Source organism: Triplophysa rosa, linkage group LG1 (genome assembly GCF_024868665.1).
Source record: "Triplophysa rosa linkage group LG1, Trosa_1v2, whole genome shotgun sequence".
NCBI classification, from domain to species: domain Eukaryota; kingdom Metazoa; phylum Chordata; class Actinopteri; order Cypriniformes; family Nemacheilidae; genus Triplophysa; species Triplophysa rosa.
Window position 1 is genome coordinate 15,288,019 of NC_079890.1, and position 19,341 is coordinate 15,307,359.

Here is a 19,341-nt window from a genome sequence, read left to right on the forward strand (position 1 = left end):
CTTCATTAGGCTCAATTTAAGCACAACTGGTGCATTGCTGCAAAACTCACACCGTGTCTGACAGCTCAGAGAACCACAGGGCCTGTGCACAACGCATGCCTTTTATGATTTCAAAAGAAAAAAAACATTTTGTATTAACGTCTGAGACCTTCTATTGTTTATGCTAACAGGAAAATATGCCATTGAATCTTGTGAAATGCTTGTGCCTCTTTCTGTGGTATGAGCGATAGATTCACATACATGGCAATCAACACACCTTGGCCAAACAAAATTGCTTTTTAGAAATAGCAATCGTTTTCTTTCTCTATATTCATGCAAGTGATTTGTTGTGCAATGTTACCTTACTTAGTGGTGGCAGCCCAGGTTTGCACTGAACCCCTGCTCTCTCTCTCCCCCACTCTCTCTCTTTCTGGCTCTGTCTAAATCAGTCAATTTATTTCCAAATTGCAAGTTGAGTGCAGGAGCAAGGGCTTCTTTCGCTGGTGGGGTGAAATATTAAATAAATGCGCACTCCCATCGAGTGGGCTTTAATTTTGATTTAATATTGATGGGAATGAAGCTGGCTTTGAGTGTGGTGAAGGACATACTGTTACAAATCCAGCGGCCTTTATATTCATGGAGGAGAGACAGTGATGCTGAGTGAATGTGCTGGATTAATGGGGACCTGAGGAAGCTTGTCTGTGCAGGCCAGGCCTTGAGATACTGCCCAATTGTCATCCTCCATTTATTACTATGAGCGGAGCAGGACAGCACGTATGAGACTTTGAATAATCTTTAGCACCTCTGGATGTTGTCGGAAAGAAACTCAAAGGTAGATTAATAATCCCGGTTCAAATGCTTGCCAGACCTTCAACCTGTCCTCTGACTGCAGGAAGAGGAAGTGATGTCAGATGTGTGACAAGACAATGAAACATAACTGGGCAGTGTTGGGAATGTGTTGATGATGTATTATGTGGTGAAGAGCGGCAGCAGATGTGGATCCTGATTAAGGGTGAAAAGCAATGTAAATAGTAATCTGATCTGTACCTGTGTTATGCAGGTGGGAGGGCAGCTCGGGTCAGAGAGCACTAAACTCAAGACATCACATTATTCTCTGCTGCTCCTCTGACTCTGGCTAAACTGCTTACAGCATTATGTTATCTTTTTGCTTCTGCCGATTGTATTTACATTTATGCATTTGGCAGATGCTTTTATCCAAAGCGACTTACATTGCAATTATCCTATACATTTATACATAGGTATGTGCAATCCCCTGGGATCGAACTCGCAACCTTGCGTTGTTAACGCAATGCTCTTACTACTGAGCTACAGGAAAGCTATTTAGGCTTCAAAAACATCAAATATTGTGTTCATTTGTAAATGTTATCTTAATAGACAAAACGTGCAAACAGCATAGACTTTTGTTTATCACAGAGCTTATTTTTTGCGATCTTCTAAAAGTTTACGGGACAAATCCATAAGCTTTCGGGCGAGGGAACCAGTGCAGGTTGGCCTACAAAAATACCTAATCTCTGCACCACTCTATTGTGTGCTCGTGACTCATTCTCACCTTCATGTCATCCCAAACCTGGCCTTGCACCCCATTGACTACCATAGTAGGAAAAATTACTTTATATGTATTTTTTGTTCTGTTGAACACAAAAGACGATATTTTGAAGAATGTAGGACAGCAAACAGTTCTGGGCACTTTTGACTACCATTGTAATTCTTACTACTATGGTAGTCAGTGGTGTCCACGAACTGTTTGGTTACGAGCATTCGTCCAAATATCTTCTCTGTGTTCAGCCAAACAAAGAAATGTAGTGATTGAGTAATTCATGACAGACTTTTTATTTTTGGGTGAACTATCCCTTTAATTAGCTAGTGTTACATTTGCATTCACATTGTTCATGAACCCAGGGGATGTCACAGTTTTCATACATACCACATATACACTTCATTGAATTGGTTTGTGATAAATTTCATATATGGTAGAAATGTCAGCGTATTAAAAGAGTGGGGCAAATTCTTTACAGCAAAGTACTGTAATTGTCCAACCTATCGTTTCAAAGGTAAACCATAATCGATTGTGTTTCCACCCAGGAAACGAGCAATTGATTGGCTTTGTTTGACATCTGGAGTTGTTTGGCAGTAAACTGCATCTTTGTGGAGGCTGTATGTGGTGGAGAGAGTGTGGGCAGACGGAGAGGGCCACTGTGAGGGTAGAGAAGGCACAGAGGTTCAGCTGATAGAAGCTTTGATCTCAAACAGCAGGGGGGAAATGACATTATTTAAGGTGCCTCACCAGCACGACACTGCGGCACAGCGAGAGATGCACTGTGAAATTGCAGGTTCAGTGGCACATACTTGAAATGCCGGACACACACTCACTTGTGCATAAACACACAGACAAGCATATTAGCAAAAACCCACCCACGGGCAAACCAGCATAACAAGTGCACACACGCCTTACGGGAGGAAATCTAAAGGCTTCAAATGTGGACTCTTCAAGAATTTGTTTAACGTGGGTTTCTATGTGGGAGTGGATGTTCGGCAACAAAATCAAGAGTTTTGAGAAAGGACAAATGAAGAAAACATGGCAACAGAGGTTGCAATTGCATATCTTTATTATTATATATTTGGTAGTCTGATAATGTAATAATGTATAATAATGAAGGTCATTGACAGTCATGCCTGGGTCATTCCCACTGTGCAGAACATTTTATATCCCCATCATGTCTTAACACAAATGTTCAAATTCACAAAGAATGATTTAATTATAATTAACGATTTAAAGTCATGTTAGTTACTTTTAACACAATATCCCACAATAGGAATATCTTTTATGAGCAATGGTATTATAGTTAATAAGTGCCTTAACATTAAAGTGTATTGTTTGATTTTAAAATACTTATGTACTTATAAAACCAGCTTTGAGCCCCAAAGTCTAAAAAAATCTTAGCTTAGAAAATATTCAAACACAAATGTATGCTTAAGCCATTTTACATATATGTACAATTATTTACAACTAACATTTGACATGTTAAATAAGCTGATTCAGGGCTTCATTGTTGTCCCACAGGTGTGAAGAACGGCAATAGCTCCAATTGTCTGAAAACACACAAACGTCAATGATAACGCACTAAAGCAACTAGGGATGTAACGATTCACTCAGCTCACGATGCGATGCGAGTCACGATTCTGATCTCACGATGCGATATATTCACGATTTACTCACGATTTATTTTTACAAAATGAGTTGAAACAAATTAGAAATGAACAACTTCCCTTGCATTATTTCTTAAATGCTTCACATTTCTTTGTATAATTAAATAATGTTTTATTTCAAATAACAAAACTAAACTGCAATTTTATAACAAATTAATAATAGAAAAAGTCTCTTTAATATAAACAAACTAATACTGTCTGTGCTTTTCTTGGATTTTTTTGCATTTAAGAAATATCAGCATGTCCACGTTTAGGTTTGCAGTGAACATGGCGGCCCCTGCTGTTCAAAAAATGTATTGCGATTCAGTTCACACCTCAACTGATTTGAATCGTCACTCATTATAACCGATTTTCAACCGGCTCACGGTGAATCGTTACATCCCTAAAAGCAACCACACAAAATTAATTTAACACAACATTTTGAGATTTTATAACCATTTCTGCTAAACCCCACAGAACAGATTCATTTAAGAATTGCTTCCCAACACTTACAAGATCTGCGTGTTGACTGCACATTGATGATGCTCCAGCTGGTGGGGCAGCTCAGGCTTCTGGACTTCAAGCATCCGTCTAATGTTATCCAGAACCAGCGTCCCCACATGGATGGCAGTGGCGATCGGTGCCTCCTCTTCAGGGGAAGCACGAATTCAAAATACGTGGTCAGCGCTTCTCGTGAACCTATGTGCATCATGCATCATGTCAAAATATGTGCCTGCTGCAGACGCGTCGAAAGGGTTTATGATAAAAGAGACCCTTGTGTTCAGAAGACACTGCGCTAACACTTAACTCTGATTACACATGAGACTAAGCGAGTATCTAGCAAACACGAGCGTCTCTTATTAAAAACCCTTTAGATGACATGACGCGCCACACACATGACAGGGCTAAATACATGTTTTGCCGTGCTTTGCATTACTGCTTCTCCTGAAGAGGAGTCACGGATCGCCACTGATGGATGGTGACTGATGTGAAGAGTCACCTAACTGGGGCAGTAGAAAGACATGTGTAAGCACTTTCTCTAATGTCACTACATTCTCGCTATGAACAATGTAAAGTTTCATAAAGAGATTTCTACCTGCTGACCCTCAGTTTTCCCAAGAGCTGTTGTCAGGCAGCGTCGCATCGCGTTTGGTTAGGACGCGGTGTAAAGTGTTTGTCTTAAATAAGTAGCACTGCTCAAACTCAAAAAGGTCAAAATGGTTTGGCCCTTTTTGTTCAGATCTTACTCTACGTAACAAAAACATTAGCTAAAACAGAGGGCTTATGACAAATCTAAAGTGATAATTCAAGGAATCAATCTGATGAATAAAGAACTGAACTACTCACAGTGAGAGATAACCTCTTTAGTGTCCTCACTGGGTTCAGGCAGGGCAAGCAGTCGTCTGGGGCGCCACACATCACAGTTTTGAGTTGTGATGGTTTGACGAAGCTCAAACCCAAACGTGTATTGATTTGCCTGCACATACAAACAAACAAACAAACAAACAAACATCACTGTTGTACTCTAGTACTACTTTTACTCTCTTGAATTGTGTAACCTTTTCATCTAAAACGAGGTAGTGAGATGACATGCATGAGCACTGACCCAGTAGTCCAGAAGCACCTGAGAAACCAGCAGGTGTGGAGGCTGAGTAGACACAGCATCCAATAAGATGACAGGCATTAGTGGGCGGAGACTCTCACCTGTGGCAGCAGGAAGGTATAACACTTCCTCAAAAAATACTTAAGTGACCACTGAATTAAAAATGTTATGTGAAGAACTAATGAAACATCATTTACAGGTATAGGTGCTACAGAAAGAAATAAGGCGGCTACTAACTCTGAGTGAGGATGCCCACTACAGTGTGTCGAGAGATGGGCTGAAGTGCCAGTTGGTTTGCAGGATGAAGAGGTTTCGTAACCTATGTAGTACATACGTATAAATACGTAGATGAAGTACATATAATTACATTCTTTCTCTATTAAAACATTTAATCTGAAATCATCTGCTATGGTGGCTCATCTCACCTGAGGAACAGCATATGTAAACTCTCCAGCAGGAAGAAATACACTGCTGATGTCCTGCTTCTCATGCTGAGTCTTCTGCTCATTGTGGTGAGACAGAGTGACCCACAACATCCTGACAGAAACCATGTGCCCATTCATGATCGACACAGCAGTAGTTGCATCTTCAAGGGTGGAGAAGGTGACAAATCCAAACCCTTTGCTGCGGCCGGCCTCCATCATCAACTGAACAGAGAGAAGTTGACAAGTCTGTTTGTCCAAACAACTTATTTCACTTTAATTGTAACGTATCAGTCCTTTTAATAAATATGCACCATACCTTGGCATTGATGATGCTTCTGAACGGTGAGAACGCTCCGTACAGCTGCTGCTCACTGAAGTTATAGGGCAGATTAGATATAGTCTACACAAGGGCATTTCAACATCCACTAAAGAGTTGTTAAGTAATAAAGAGGTTGGTGATGTCTACTGGGTAGTGCCTCTTATTGTCCTGCTCCAAGGGCTTCCGCTCAACCTGCCGCTCCTAATAAGTTTTGAAGTGGCAAATGGACCTTTAAACGCAAAGCAAATGAGCTCAACCCCATGAGACAGCTGATGCAACAGACATTTCAGGAGTCGTCAACTGAATAAAATCAAATGAAACCATGAACAAGACTTACAACATGGTTACATTTACATTTAGTCATTTAGCAGACACTATTATCCAAAGCAATTTATAGAGAGTTCAGGGAGCAATAAAGCGATATATCATACAGGGGCAATAATACAATAAGTGCTAATACAAAGTTACTAGTTTCCACAAAAGCCAGACCAATACCTGTTGAGATAAAGAGAGAAGGTTAGTGTTTTTGCCTGTCAAGTATTCACAGAAGAGATGGGTTAATGTTGTGAGAGATGTGGTTGACCGGACTGAGTTAGGAAGAATGTTCCACCAGGAAGGAGTTGTGAAGGAGAATGAACGGGAAAGCGATTTACTGCCCTTTAGTGAGGGCAATACAAGACGCCACTCGTTTGCTTAACGCAGGGATCTTGATGGGGTGTAGGAGTGTGTCAAAGTATGCCAGTGCAGATAGACCTGTAGGCAAGCATTAGTGACTTGAATCTGATACGGGCTTAAACCGGTAGCCAGTGGAGAGATATGAAAAGGGGAGTCACATGAGCCCTTTTGGGCTGTTGGAAGACGAGGCGTGATGCTGCATTCTGAAACAGCTGGAGCGGGTTGATAGCCTTTGCAGGAAGACCAGCAAGAAGAGCATTGCAGTAGTCCAACCTTGAGATTACAAGGGCCTGGACAAGGAGTTGTGCCGCATGCTCAGTGAGATAGAGTCTAACCTAAGGTTCACTTACACTAGTTGGTCATCCAACATCATGCCATCAAGCGCTTCGATAGCCTTCTCTTATGCTTCAAAGGTGGCGAAGTGGATGAATCCATAACCTCTGGATCCATTATTGCCACAAACCACCTTGATGAAAAGATATTGCATACTTGTACATGAGACGTCAACCCATAATTCATCTTGTATAAAAAAAACCATAGTCAAACTGCAGGTATTACCTTGCAGGACAGGATCTTCCCAAAATGTGAGCGCGTGGCGCATATAAAGCATGCGTTCATTGCCGCGTTTCACTGGCATGAAGTTGGTTTGACATTAAACGTTCGATATTTGTGAATTTAGGGACCATCTCTAAAATTACATACACATTATAATACATGTTTCCAACTTCAATGGCATTTAACGGGAATAATTTACAGTATACCCACAAGACTAACTGTACAGTGTTCATGTGTGTGTCAGATATAATGCACACCTTTTGGATTATTTATATTTATTATAATAAACCGTTAAATCAAATGTAAATATTCCTATGTGTTTCACTGCTGTATGGGCTCATACATAAATATACACATTTTAAAGCTCAATAGCATTTAAAGGGAATGACTTCCCTGACTAACTGTAAAGTGTTCATGTGTGTGTCAGATAGAATGCACACCTTTTAGATTATGGATATGTATTAAAATAAACCGTCAAATCACATGCAAACATTCCTATGTGTATAATGGTCTCATACACAAATATACCATTATTTAAAGCTCAATAGCAATACGTATAGGAATATGTGCATATGATTTGATGGTTTATTTTAATACTCAATAATCTAAAAGTTGTGCATAATAGCTGACACACACATGAACACTGTACAGTTAGTTTTGTGGCTATAAACCATTCCCTTTAAATGCTTTTGAAGTTGGAAAAAGGTATTTTAATGTGTATGTAACTTTAGAGATGGTCCCTAAATTCACGAATATCGAACGTTTAATGTCAAACCAACTTTATGCCAGTGAAACGCGGCAATGAACGCATGCTTTATATGCGCCACGCGCTCATGTGTAAACACATTAAGACAATTTATAATATAATCTAAAATAAAACAGTATACAATATTTGTTAATGTTCCTGTAGGAGCTTGTTCTGTTGACAGACAGAGGCTTCAATTCCGCGAGTAGGCTACAGTTTGCAAAACTGTGCGAACGGATTGCGAAAGCGTGGGCACAGATTATGAAGTTGTGGGTACAGATTTCAGAAACTGAGGGGACGGTTTACAAAACCGAGAGCACGGATTGTAAACTCGTGGGTAGAGTTTATTAATCCGAGAGCACGGTTTTGTAAACTGTGGGAACAGTTTTAGAATCTGTGAGTATGGATTTTTAAACTGAGGGAACGAATACAAAACTGTGGCCACGGATTTGCGGGTCTTGTTTTTTTTTCTCCGTGGGGTGAACAGACGGGCTCCGTAAGAACGAGAGCCGCGTGTGTTCATAAATTCTCTCTTCACACAGCAGTTCAGTTCAGTGTGTGCTGTTGGTGTAACTAAATAACTCCGGTATATTGGTTCAAGTCCTCGGGACTTTCATGCACGCTAGAAAGTAAAGAACTGAATTAATCTGTGGGTAATATTAAAGCGACAATGAGCAACTTTTTGACCTTAAAATAATGTCTCTAAAATTATTTTAGTGATGGGTCAACTTTAAACTGGATGAATTTTACTGCCGTTGCTACCTGAGCAGCCTCCTATCGGCTGAAATTGCACTTGTAACTTTGGTGTTCGGCCGGTACAAGCCCCGCTTATCCCCTGCTTTACGGCATATGTCACGTTTTACTCGTAGCCTGGGAGAAGTTAGCCAACAGCAGAGATAACAGTAAGACGAAACAAACCAAAACATCACCATGGCAGAGCCAGCCAAAAAACCAAAGAGGGTTTTGTCGGAGGAAGCAAAGAAAAGAAAGCGAGAGAGTGATCGGACATGAGGCCGGTCACGAATCAATATCGGACGGGCTTACACTCGGTGGCGCGAGCAGCAAGTGGCAACTGGTTGCAAAACGGATGGAGACCTAGCGGTCCTGCTCCTGGATTTGTAAGTGTTATTTGTACATTTTTTGTTACTGTCCTGTACTTTTGAACGTATTTGTTATTAGTTTGTGTCATTGGCGCACCACCGGTTCACACTTTATAAGCGTAAGGTAGCTGAGAGATAATATATGGTTGCCGGTGTCGATAGCTAGCATGTTGTCGTGTCTCGTCATGAATGTGTGTAGTGCTTGTAAATGAAGACTAAAAAACCACAATAAATGTGTTGTGGTAAAAAGTAGCAGATTCTTTAGTTCAGACCAGTAAACCACGTAAATGTTGAACAGTTCAGTCGTTGAGTAGGCTAATGTTGTCGTTATATATATATATACACATGCTATGCGCTGTTTTCAAGCAGGGTCCGCCGGCTTTGTAAACAAACTCACGTGTATTGAGCTGCCAGCGGGAAATCTTTGCGACAGTTTTTACGACACTGCATACAGACAATTCCGCTTATCAACCACGTGGGGCAACAGTGAGCAAAAGTTGCTCGTTGTCACTTTAAGTGTTTACGGGAGGCGCTAAACCTGAACAATTCAGGTGAACTGGTTCGACCGGTTCACTTAAAATAAAGAACCGGTTCAAACGAACGATTCGTCCACGGCGCGAACTGAACAGCATCAATCATTCATCAGGCAGGATGTCAGCGAGCAGCGGCATAATAACATTTGTGACCCTGGACAACAAAACCAGTCTTATGGGTCAATTTTTCGAAATTGAGATTTTTACATAATCTGAAAGCTGAATAAATAAACTTTTTATTGATGTATGAGTTGTTAGAATAGGACAATATCTGGCTGAGATACAACCGTTTAAAACTCTGGAATCTGAGAGCTCAAAAAAATCAAAATATTGAGAAAATTGCCTTTGAAGTTGTTAATCAGGGGCACTGTGGCAGACCATCCACTCACAAAAATAAAGTTTTTATATATTTAAGGTAGGAAATTTAGAAAATATCTTCATGGAACATGATCTTTACTTAATATCCTAATGATTTTTGGCATAAAAGAAAAATCGATAAGTTTGACCCACACAATGTATTTTTGTCTTTTACTAAAAATGTTCCCGTGCTACTTAAGACTGGTTTTGTGATCCAGGGTCACATTTGGTTTTACAAACCTAAAGAATTTATCGACAGTGCGCTTAAAAGGAAACTTTTTGCAACAAAACTTTCTCCGAAACCTGTGGGACAACATCCAATTTTGTAAGAAACCTGCAAAGGCATCACAAAGAGAGGTAAGTTAATGCCATGTTTCAGAGTTAGCATTGCATTTGATATTTTTAGTAGTAGTTTAGAAAGTAGGGCTTAAGATAAGATTGATCGTATTTTTATTGTATTGCGATATGAACATGTTATTTAAGATGGGCACCGAAACGTGCTTTTAAACGAGCCTGGGGCCTCTGCTCTTTCTGGCAGCTCCTCTATCGAAACACTGCACGGCACGGGCAGGCGCACACACACACACGCACGCACGCACGCACACACACACACACCACAGGTTTGTTTATATACTAGTGAGGACATTACATAGACTTCCATTGATTTTATATCAGGCTTATGATATATTCTATCCCCTATCCCTAACCCTTAACCTAATAATCACAAAACATGTGCACTCTATTACATTTAAAGAAAAACACTATTTGAGCGAATTATGAGCCTTTTTATTTAGTGAGGACCAGTAAAATGTCCTCACAAGTGGGTTCACACGTATTTCACTGTGGTACTGAGGACATTTGGCCCTCACAAATATAGCTAAACCAGTACACACACACACACACACACACAGCACACACACGCACACACACACACACACACACACACACACCACACACACACACATCACACACGCATTTGGTTGACTATCCCCGTGGGGACAGTCCATAGGCGTAATGTTTTTATACTGTACAAACTGTATATTCTATCCCCTATCCCTAACCCTATCCCTAAACCTAAAGATCATAGAACACTTTTTGCATTTTTAGATTTGTAAAAAATATTGTTCTGTACAATGTATTAGCTTTTTTGCCCCTGGGGACCTCAATTTTGGTCCCCACGGTGACACGAGTCCCCATGTGTTGGTGTGTATTCAGGTTTAGGTCCCCACCGGGATATACAAACATGAACACACACACACGCACGCACACACACGCAAGCACACGCACACAAATGTGTTAAAAAGTTCCTTATAAAAGTGGGGGGGGGGGTTGGTTACTTTGGGGGACACTAAAGCCCTATTCGCACGGGATTAGTATTATCTGGGGACCTCGTGTGATTTAGAAATTACCTACCCACATCTGTATTTCATGTGGCACATTCGCACGGGATAAGTGAAGCCTGTGATTTTACTCAAATTTACGGATTTATTTCCCGGATATGATGGCAGGGCTTTGCGTAGTTTGTATAGCCTATAGTTGTATGGTGTTCAATGATCTATGACCATACCTGTCAGCATTTGAGACCCGCGATGGCGAACCGGACAGATCACAGCGATCGCGGGTCTCACATGTTACGAGAGTTTCCATGAGAAATAACAAAACGGGAGACTCCCGGCCAAAACGACAGTGTTGGCAGGTATGGATTAGGGATGTGCTCTACGACTAATTTGACAGTCGTTTAAACGAAAGTTTTGTAACCGTGTAGTCGACTAGTCTAAATCTAAGAATGGCCCAGAAGGCGGTCCAAAAACTTTGCGTATAGGGCCTATGTAATACATTTTAAAGACTAAAGAATGTAGGCTATTAATCAAACGGTTCATATACAATATTTAATGTAGCTAAAACAGGCATATGCTGATGAACCAACCCTGACTGGATCGTTTTAGCGGCTGCAAGAAGTGACGCGATGAGCATTTGTTTGTTTTGGCTGGTCTGTGCCTGGGCTTAAAATATTTAGCCTATACAAAATCCATTTTATTTTCTCCTTTAAGTCTGTTTTTTCGGTCTCTAATTTGATTACTATAATTTAATTGAATGTTTATATAAAATTTTAGCAAAAGTGTGTCTATTACACTGAAGTCATGAAACTTAAAATATTTAACAACAATTAATTAAAGCTTAAAAACGAATGTTTCATTATTTGTTTATTAAAATGATGTTGATTGAAAAAATATTGCTTTTTTAATTATGTCGCAATTTAGCCTACAAGTTATAATTAGGGTAGGCCTATACCATATCAACAAGATAGCCTACATTATATAATGTTTTTATTATTTATAAAGAAGAGCAACATGTGTGTAAACAAAAAAGCGAATAGAAAGCAATGGACAAAAAGTACAGAACACATTTGATCTCGCGCAGAGCGAATGAAAAAGCTGCTAATAAAGCATACTGCCCAAATTAGCTAATTTATAGAACATAGGCTAAACACTTGCGTCCATGTGATTATGATGTTAATATTATTTTACATGTTCTTGTTGAGGAAATGCAAGCGTTATGCTCGGATGAAAGTCGGCTCAATGTTTGTGAACAATTACTCCGTCTGAGGAATCTGCGCAAACTCTGCAAGGACATACACATAAGAGTAAGGTGTTCATGTTGAGTGCTAAGTGATCATGTTTATTCAAGTGCTTTTTTGTGATAAACATTATAATCAAAGAAATTTCAAAGTTCTGTGAATCTAGAAGCTGAGACATTCTCATCTCCGTTTTATTGAGTGTGCACTCAAGATGCATTCACCGCATTTACAGCTCATTCTGCCATCAAATAACGTAAATCTGTCTTTCCTTCATTTTAAATATGAACATATTGATAATTATTAAGTAATTGTTTACATAACTGTATGTAGCTTTAGATCATTGTCTACTTCTTCGTTTTATGCCTGCATTCCGCGCTTCCGTCTGCATTTTCCGCATCGCGCCAAAAAGAACATGATACAGTATGGTTACGCATGGCTCAGTGAAATTATTGTTTTGCCACTTTGATATGACGTAGTTTGCGTAAAAACCTACCCGTTTTCCTCCTTCAAAACAGCCCCACAACTCATCTTTCAAGTGGTCATTTCTGAGCGTGCTGCAATTGTCACAATGGAAACGCATGCTATAGATCTGACCTAAAATTAAAACATTTCGCTCCTGATACACTTTTAAAGACTATTAATAGTTATTTTATCAAACATATTTTTTTAGTAAGTGATTTAAACGTTTTATAAACGAAACATTAAAATGGAAGTCATTTAAATTATAACATTTTTTGTAATTTTTTCGCGTAATCGACTGTTGTTTTCAATGTCGACTAGTAGGATCTTACCGTTTAAACGACTAGTCGATTAGTCTTGCACATCCCTATGGATATGACCCAGCACCCGAAATAATATCAAAACACTTCAACACAGCCTCCATTATTCGCAACCAGTGCGGATAAAACCTTGAAAAATGATATATGAGCCCGACAAATCGCAGAGATACCCATTGGCAGAACACCGGCTCTCGACTCAAGAACGTACGGAGCCCGTCTGGTCACCCCTCGGAGAAAAAAAAAACAAGACCCGCAAATCCGTGGCCACAGTTTTGTAATTCGTTCCCTCAGTTTAAAAATCCGTACTCACAGATTCTAAAACTGTTCCCACAGTTTACAAAACCGTGCTCTCGGATTAATAAACTGTACCCACGAGTTTACAATCCGTGCTCTCGGTTTTGTAAACCGTCCCCTCAGTTTTTGAAATCTGTACCCACAAATTATCTGTGCCCACGCTTTCGCAATCCGTTCGCACTAATATACGCTACTAATATTATCACAGGACCTCGGTGTTCGTCAAAATATGGTATGTAATTTGCGGGGGAATTTTTACTTTACAAATTACAGACATGGCTGATTCGCACGGGATTAAGATCACAGACAACCTCTGCAATTATTACAAATGACTAGAGGTCCCCAGGTAATACTAATCCCCTGCGAATAGGGTTTAAGTCATAAATTCAAGAATGGGAACATATTCAAGTGTTTGCTGGTTATTTCTTACATTTACATTTACGCATTTGGCAGACGCTTTAAGCAATTTACATTGCATTATCCTATACATTTATACATAGGTATGTGTAATCCCCTGGGATCGAACCCACAACCTTGTGTTGTTAACGCAATGCTCTTACCACTGAGCTACAGGAAAGCTGTTACATTTTCTATTGTCAGAATAGGATTGTTACACTTCAATAGAAAAGAATGTGAAGTAACACTTCGGCTTTGCGACTTTAGTGCTATACCTAAAGTAAATAAAATTACCTTATTTGAAGGTAAAATAAAATATATATTTTTGATCATTACAAACAATAATGAAAATGATTATCTTAAAAAAGATGATATGCTGTCTCTTGCATCACAAAAATTCTTGATAGTTAAGTATGTGGTCTTGTAGTCATGATTTTTTGACTCGGCCTTGACTTGGACTCTAACCTCTCTGGACTTGGATTTGACTTGGACTCGAACTAGGGCTGTGCGATTTGGGGAAAATATCTAATTGCGATATTTTTGACAGACATTGCGATTGCGATTTGATTTGCGATTTTAACTTTTCTAATTCAAGCTTCAATTCAATATTGTTGTGTGGAGCACAGTATGGGTATAGTTACCCTGAAAGAAAACAACAAAAATAAAAACATTTAATTGTTTCCATTAAAACCATTACAAAATTAATTTTTGTAGTGTGCTTTGGGCATTATTCAAATAGGGCTTACTGTTGTTCAATTGGTTCCCAACTTCCAGATTACATCACACCAATAGAATCCAAAATACCAGTGTACACTATTATAGTTTCCATTAAAACAAATACAACTCCCATTGTAACCCTTAAATCCATAACATTTTCTATTGTGTTAGTGAATTATTAAAATAGTTCATAGTTTACATAGGCTGATTAATTATAGTTTAAGTATGTGGGATTTTTTAAAACAAGTAAAAAATGTGCTGAATGTTTAATTTCATCCAAGTGAAATTAGCAAAACAGTTAGATAGAATTTACATTTGTTTGAAACGCGGAGCTAGGCGTGAGTTTACACAGGGTGCGCGCGTGCGTCAAGCCTCGTCCATATTGCCAGATGCCCGAGCCGGACTCAAGTACTATAAACGTCATTACGAAACAGGCTGTGTATGCGCGTCAAGTTTAAACGGCTCGTCCGCGAGACGCGCAACGCGGGGCAGAGACGTGCGAGTATGACAGGCTGTGTGTGCGCGTCAAGTTTAAACGGCTCGTCCGCGAGACGCACAACGCGGGGAAGAGTCGCGCGAGTATGACACAGGCTGTGTGTGCGGTCTTCTGAATTGGACGGTTCTTTAGTATTTATTTGCCTAATGATCGATCTGACTCTGCAGATGCCATAATAACACACACTCTCTCTCTCCTGCCTTCTGTATGTTTGTTTTTTTAATGACGGACGTTTACGCAGTTGGCTGGGGCAGTGCTGATTAGGCATAACGGAGGTGTGCTCACTCAGTTGGTTAGCAAGAATGCCACTCAAAGCGGGCTTGGAACAGACGCGTTTCCTATTTTTCACATCACTTCCACATCGCAGCCTCTTGCGATAAGCAAATCGCAACATCTCACATCGCGATTGCGATTCGATTTCGATTAATCGTTCAGCCCTAACTCGAACCTCTTTGGACTCGGTCTCGACTAGTCCTGGTCTTGGACTCGACAATGGTGGACTTGACTACAGCCCTATATTTAAGTAACCATAGCAACTCACTCTCTGAAGATAACCTGCTCCGGAGCAGGTTATGTTCCAGGGTTAGTTCATTTTAAGGAAATGTTACTAAGCTTTAGGGGTTGTCTGCGCATGTGTGCGCTTTGATGAGTGTCATGTGGGCGTGGAACCACAGATTACGTATAATATATTATAATTTTACAGCAATATTACAATTACATTTCCAATCTCACCCATCGCAATTCAGCATTCACAACTAATTTTATTATTAACTTTATTATTTAACCTTTTAAAATGTAATAATCTAAAATAATAAAATAATGTAAGATGTTATTGTTAAATTTTATGTATGTATATTAAATACTGGGCTGCATGATAATTTATTGCGATACCACGAAATCCTATTGTAATCGAGCTGGCTGCGATATGCAATGTGTCTATATTTTTTTTAATGCATAGCTTGTCCGTGAAGCACGTCTCTGGGATCAGTAGGAAGTGCTGCTCGATCTAAAAGCAGTGCGAGTTTGAGTCGCTTATAATGTGCATTTGAAAAAGCAACACCCGTCAAACATGATCATTATAAATATACTTTATTATCATAAAAATACCTGATGAGGCTTGAGTAACAGTGATAAAAGATGTCCATAGGCATTTCCTAGATTCTAGAACGTGTTATGGTCTTCTTCTGCAGTGCGTATGTGGAGTTTCCGCACGAGAGCGCCCTCTGGCTTTCGGATGCAGCAGCATTTTCCCGTACTTCACTCAAAAGCTGCGTGCATAAATCACGTGATATTTATCGTCGGTTTATCGTGACAGCCCTACTTTGAATTAGGCTTATTAAAACATCTCCAAATATCACTGGATAAATATACACACCTTACAATTTCCAACAGTTAAAGGATGCTTGTATAGTATAACTGCAGAGCAATTGCATATTGCAATTGCAATACTCTTGTCCACTTATTAGGCAATATTTGATGCATTGGGTCAAAGATAGTTGGCCTAATGGTTAGAGAGCCAGATTTAAAACTTAAAGGTTGCAAGTTCGATTCTCAGGCTGGCAGGTTTCCAAGGCTTTATTAGGTTACCCCCAATGGAATCACCATGGCATACTGTTCACATATTTAAATTCTTATTATAATTTTAAATCCATTTACATAAAAAATACATAAAAAAACTTAGACTTAAGATTTTTCATACTGACTGTATTCCTTAAAATGTCTTTCTGATCCTCAGCCTCCTCCTACAGTTTAGTATTGAAAGACCTTTCTCCAAATTACAATTAGACTTTCAGGATAGGCCGTTTCCACCTTTTTAACAATTGGAAAGCCATGGCCTTTTAGCAAACAAAGTCAAACCAAAAAATGAAAATGGATATATTTGAAATACATTAATTTAAGAGGCATATATTACATGACATATTGGACATGTAACTGTGGGCCTAACATTTCATTCTATACTTCTGTCACAGCAAACCTTCATCCTCTAATGCAATGCAAATTAATCATCATGGTTAGTGTGTACTGAAGTGTTAAACAAGTTTTTTTTTAAGATTATGACAATCGTAGCAGTTTCTAGAATTAAAAGAGTTTCCATAAATATGAATACATCAGCAACTGTTGCTAATAAAGCTGATACAATGCAGTCATTTTTCACAAAACCAAATGAAGGTATATTTTTTAAGGAACATACAGAGAAGGAACAAAAAAGAGGTTTAATACTGCCTTCAAAATTAGCAATGTGATCAAATACATATACACAACACAATTTTGGTAAAATACCATGGTAGACACGTTAAAATAACAGTTACAAACATCTCAACAAATCTACACTTTGTAACAAAGAGCCATGATGAGTACAGTATATATTTAAAATATTATAGTATAAAAATAGTGCATATATTTAAAATATTTATATATTTAATTAAATAATTAATTTATAGCGTTTATAGTTTTATAAACACAATTTAAATAATTTAATTTTATGATTTTTAATCCTGCGCTTTATACACTGATGCAGATTTAAGTCTTCTGTGAAAAAAAACTCTGATTTATAACGTTGTTTTACAGTCAAAAACTTTAAGCTTCCCGGCCGTTTCCATGGTGACTCGTGAACTCTGTGATCCGTTGACAATGTCTTCATGTTGTTTCTGTGAGCGCGCATTAACTCTGGGTAACTTGCGGGAGGTTGATTAAACTTACCCTTCAAACGTGTTCTGGAACCGACATACCCCGAGTAAGCAAGGTTTGGGTTAATCAACCCAGAGTTCAGGGTTTAGCTGACGGTAAGTTAACTCTGTTTTCTGGAATACACCCCAGATATAAATAAACCTGATAACATCGCATTGGATCTTGTCCTGTTTTGTATGGAGGTAGCAAAATTTGATAGGGATGCATAAATTGGCAGAACACCGGCCCACCGAGAGCTCCAAATGGCCCTCCGCGCCTGTTTCTGTGCGCCACAATTTCAACAACTGTCATGTATTTATCACTTTCAGTTGAGAAGCCCTTCCCCCACATATATACCGCATATAGTGCATTTCACATAAAAATATACTTCTATACATAATTATCGGAATATGTTTTTTTTGCAACTCCTCGTAAGTGTTCTGCTTTTTCTTCATTTATCCATCAGATTACTATCGTGTGCCATGAACACCTCTCTCTGAAGGGTCAGATAGAAATACACAATGCGCTGTCATGAATAATTAGGAGATAGTACTATAGTACATCGCCACGTCACATCCTTTGACGTTGGCCATATGAGGATTTTAAACCCGGAAGGCAAAAATAGCGCAAAAAAGCTAAAAAATTAACTAGTTTTCTCTACTGTAATAACGTAAAGTTGCTAACATTGTTTTATATGATGTGTAGCACAACCAACTCTGTTAACATAAATAAATGCTGTTTAAGGTTTCGTGTTTTGTTTGTGGGGGTGGGCGGGATGTAAGCATTTTAGGTTGTACTGTAGCCTACTCTTATTTGTCGATTTTATATGATGTAATGGATAATTACTAAAAGTTAATGTTTCTAATTAGTCATGTTAGATAAGCAAAGGTATGGGATTATTTATCCACAGCTTTGTTCTAATTGGGCCTTTCCACCAAATGGGTGACATTAGCTGAATGAAATCTGCTAAAATTAAACCTTTTTCTTGTTTTTCAACACCGTTTCAAAACTCTTGTAATTAGTATAAAAAATAATCAGCAAAATAATTGTATTAAATAATACGAATTTAGTGTGGTATACACATGATTTACTGATTTACAAACACACAAATTTGTAATATTGTATAATTTTTAAATAATATGTGAGGGGTCTGTGTACTAATAAGTTTGTCCTGTTTCCATGTGTCATCCCTGGTTAACCAGAAAGTAATGGGAGTCTGCAATGAGACAGGGTGATGAAAGGATGCAACATGCTGACAGAAGAGAAAGGTATGTGGCTGTTTATACACGTAGAAAATGATTGATCTCCTCACACCTACTTTTAGTCTTAAGGACATTTTTATGGTATTATTATTATTATTATGGTTAACAACAATAATAATAATGGAACATCTGAAGTCATTCCAAATATTATTAAGCTACTTTGTGGGGCACTAAATATTTTCTTAAATCATTCTGTCTCAGAAGCACTAGTTTAGTTTTTAACACTACACAAATGTAAAAACAAAATACCAACAGTATATTTAGAACTAAATCAAAATGGTAAATGAACATTGAACATCTTTAAGACTAATTATAGATGTGAAGTAAAAAATAAATAAATAACTTTTTTAAGGAATTGCTTACAGGAAGTGGAACAGTGTTGTTTACGTCTTGCGAAATGGTCTATATGGTTTTACAAAGGCCACTCAGAGTATGACTTTGGAATGTAAAATCGATTCTTAATCATGCATGATATTTGATGTTAAATTAACGAGTAAACAATGTTTTACTTTGGCATTAAAAGTTAACTATGTAATATGTACTGTATGGAGAAATATGTGACCCTGGACAACAAAACCAATCTTTTGGGTCAATTTTTCAAAATTGAGATTTTTACATCACCTGAAAGCCGAATAATTAAGCTTTCTATTGATG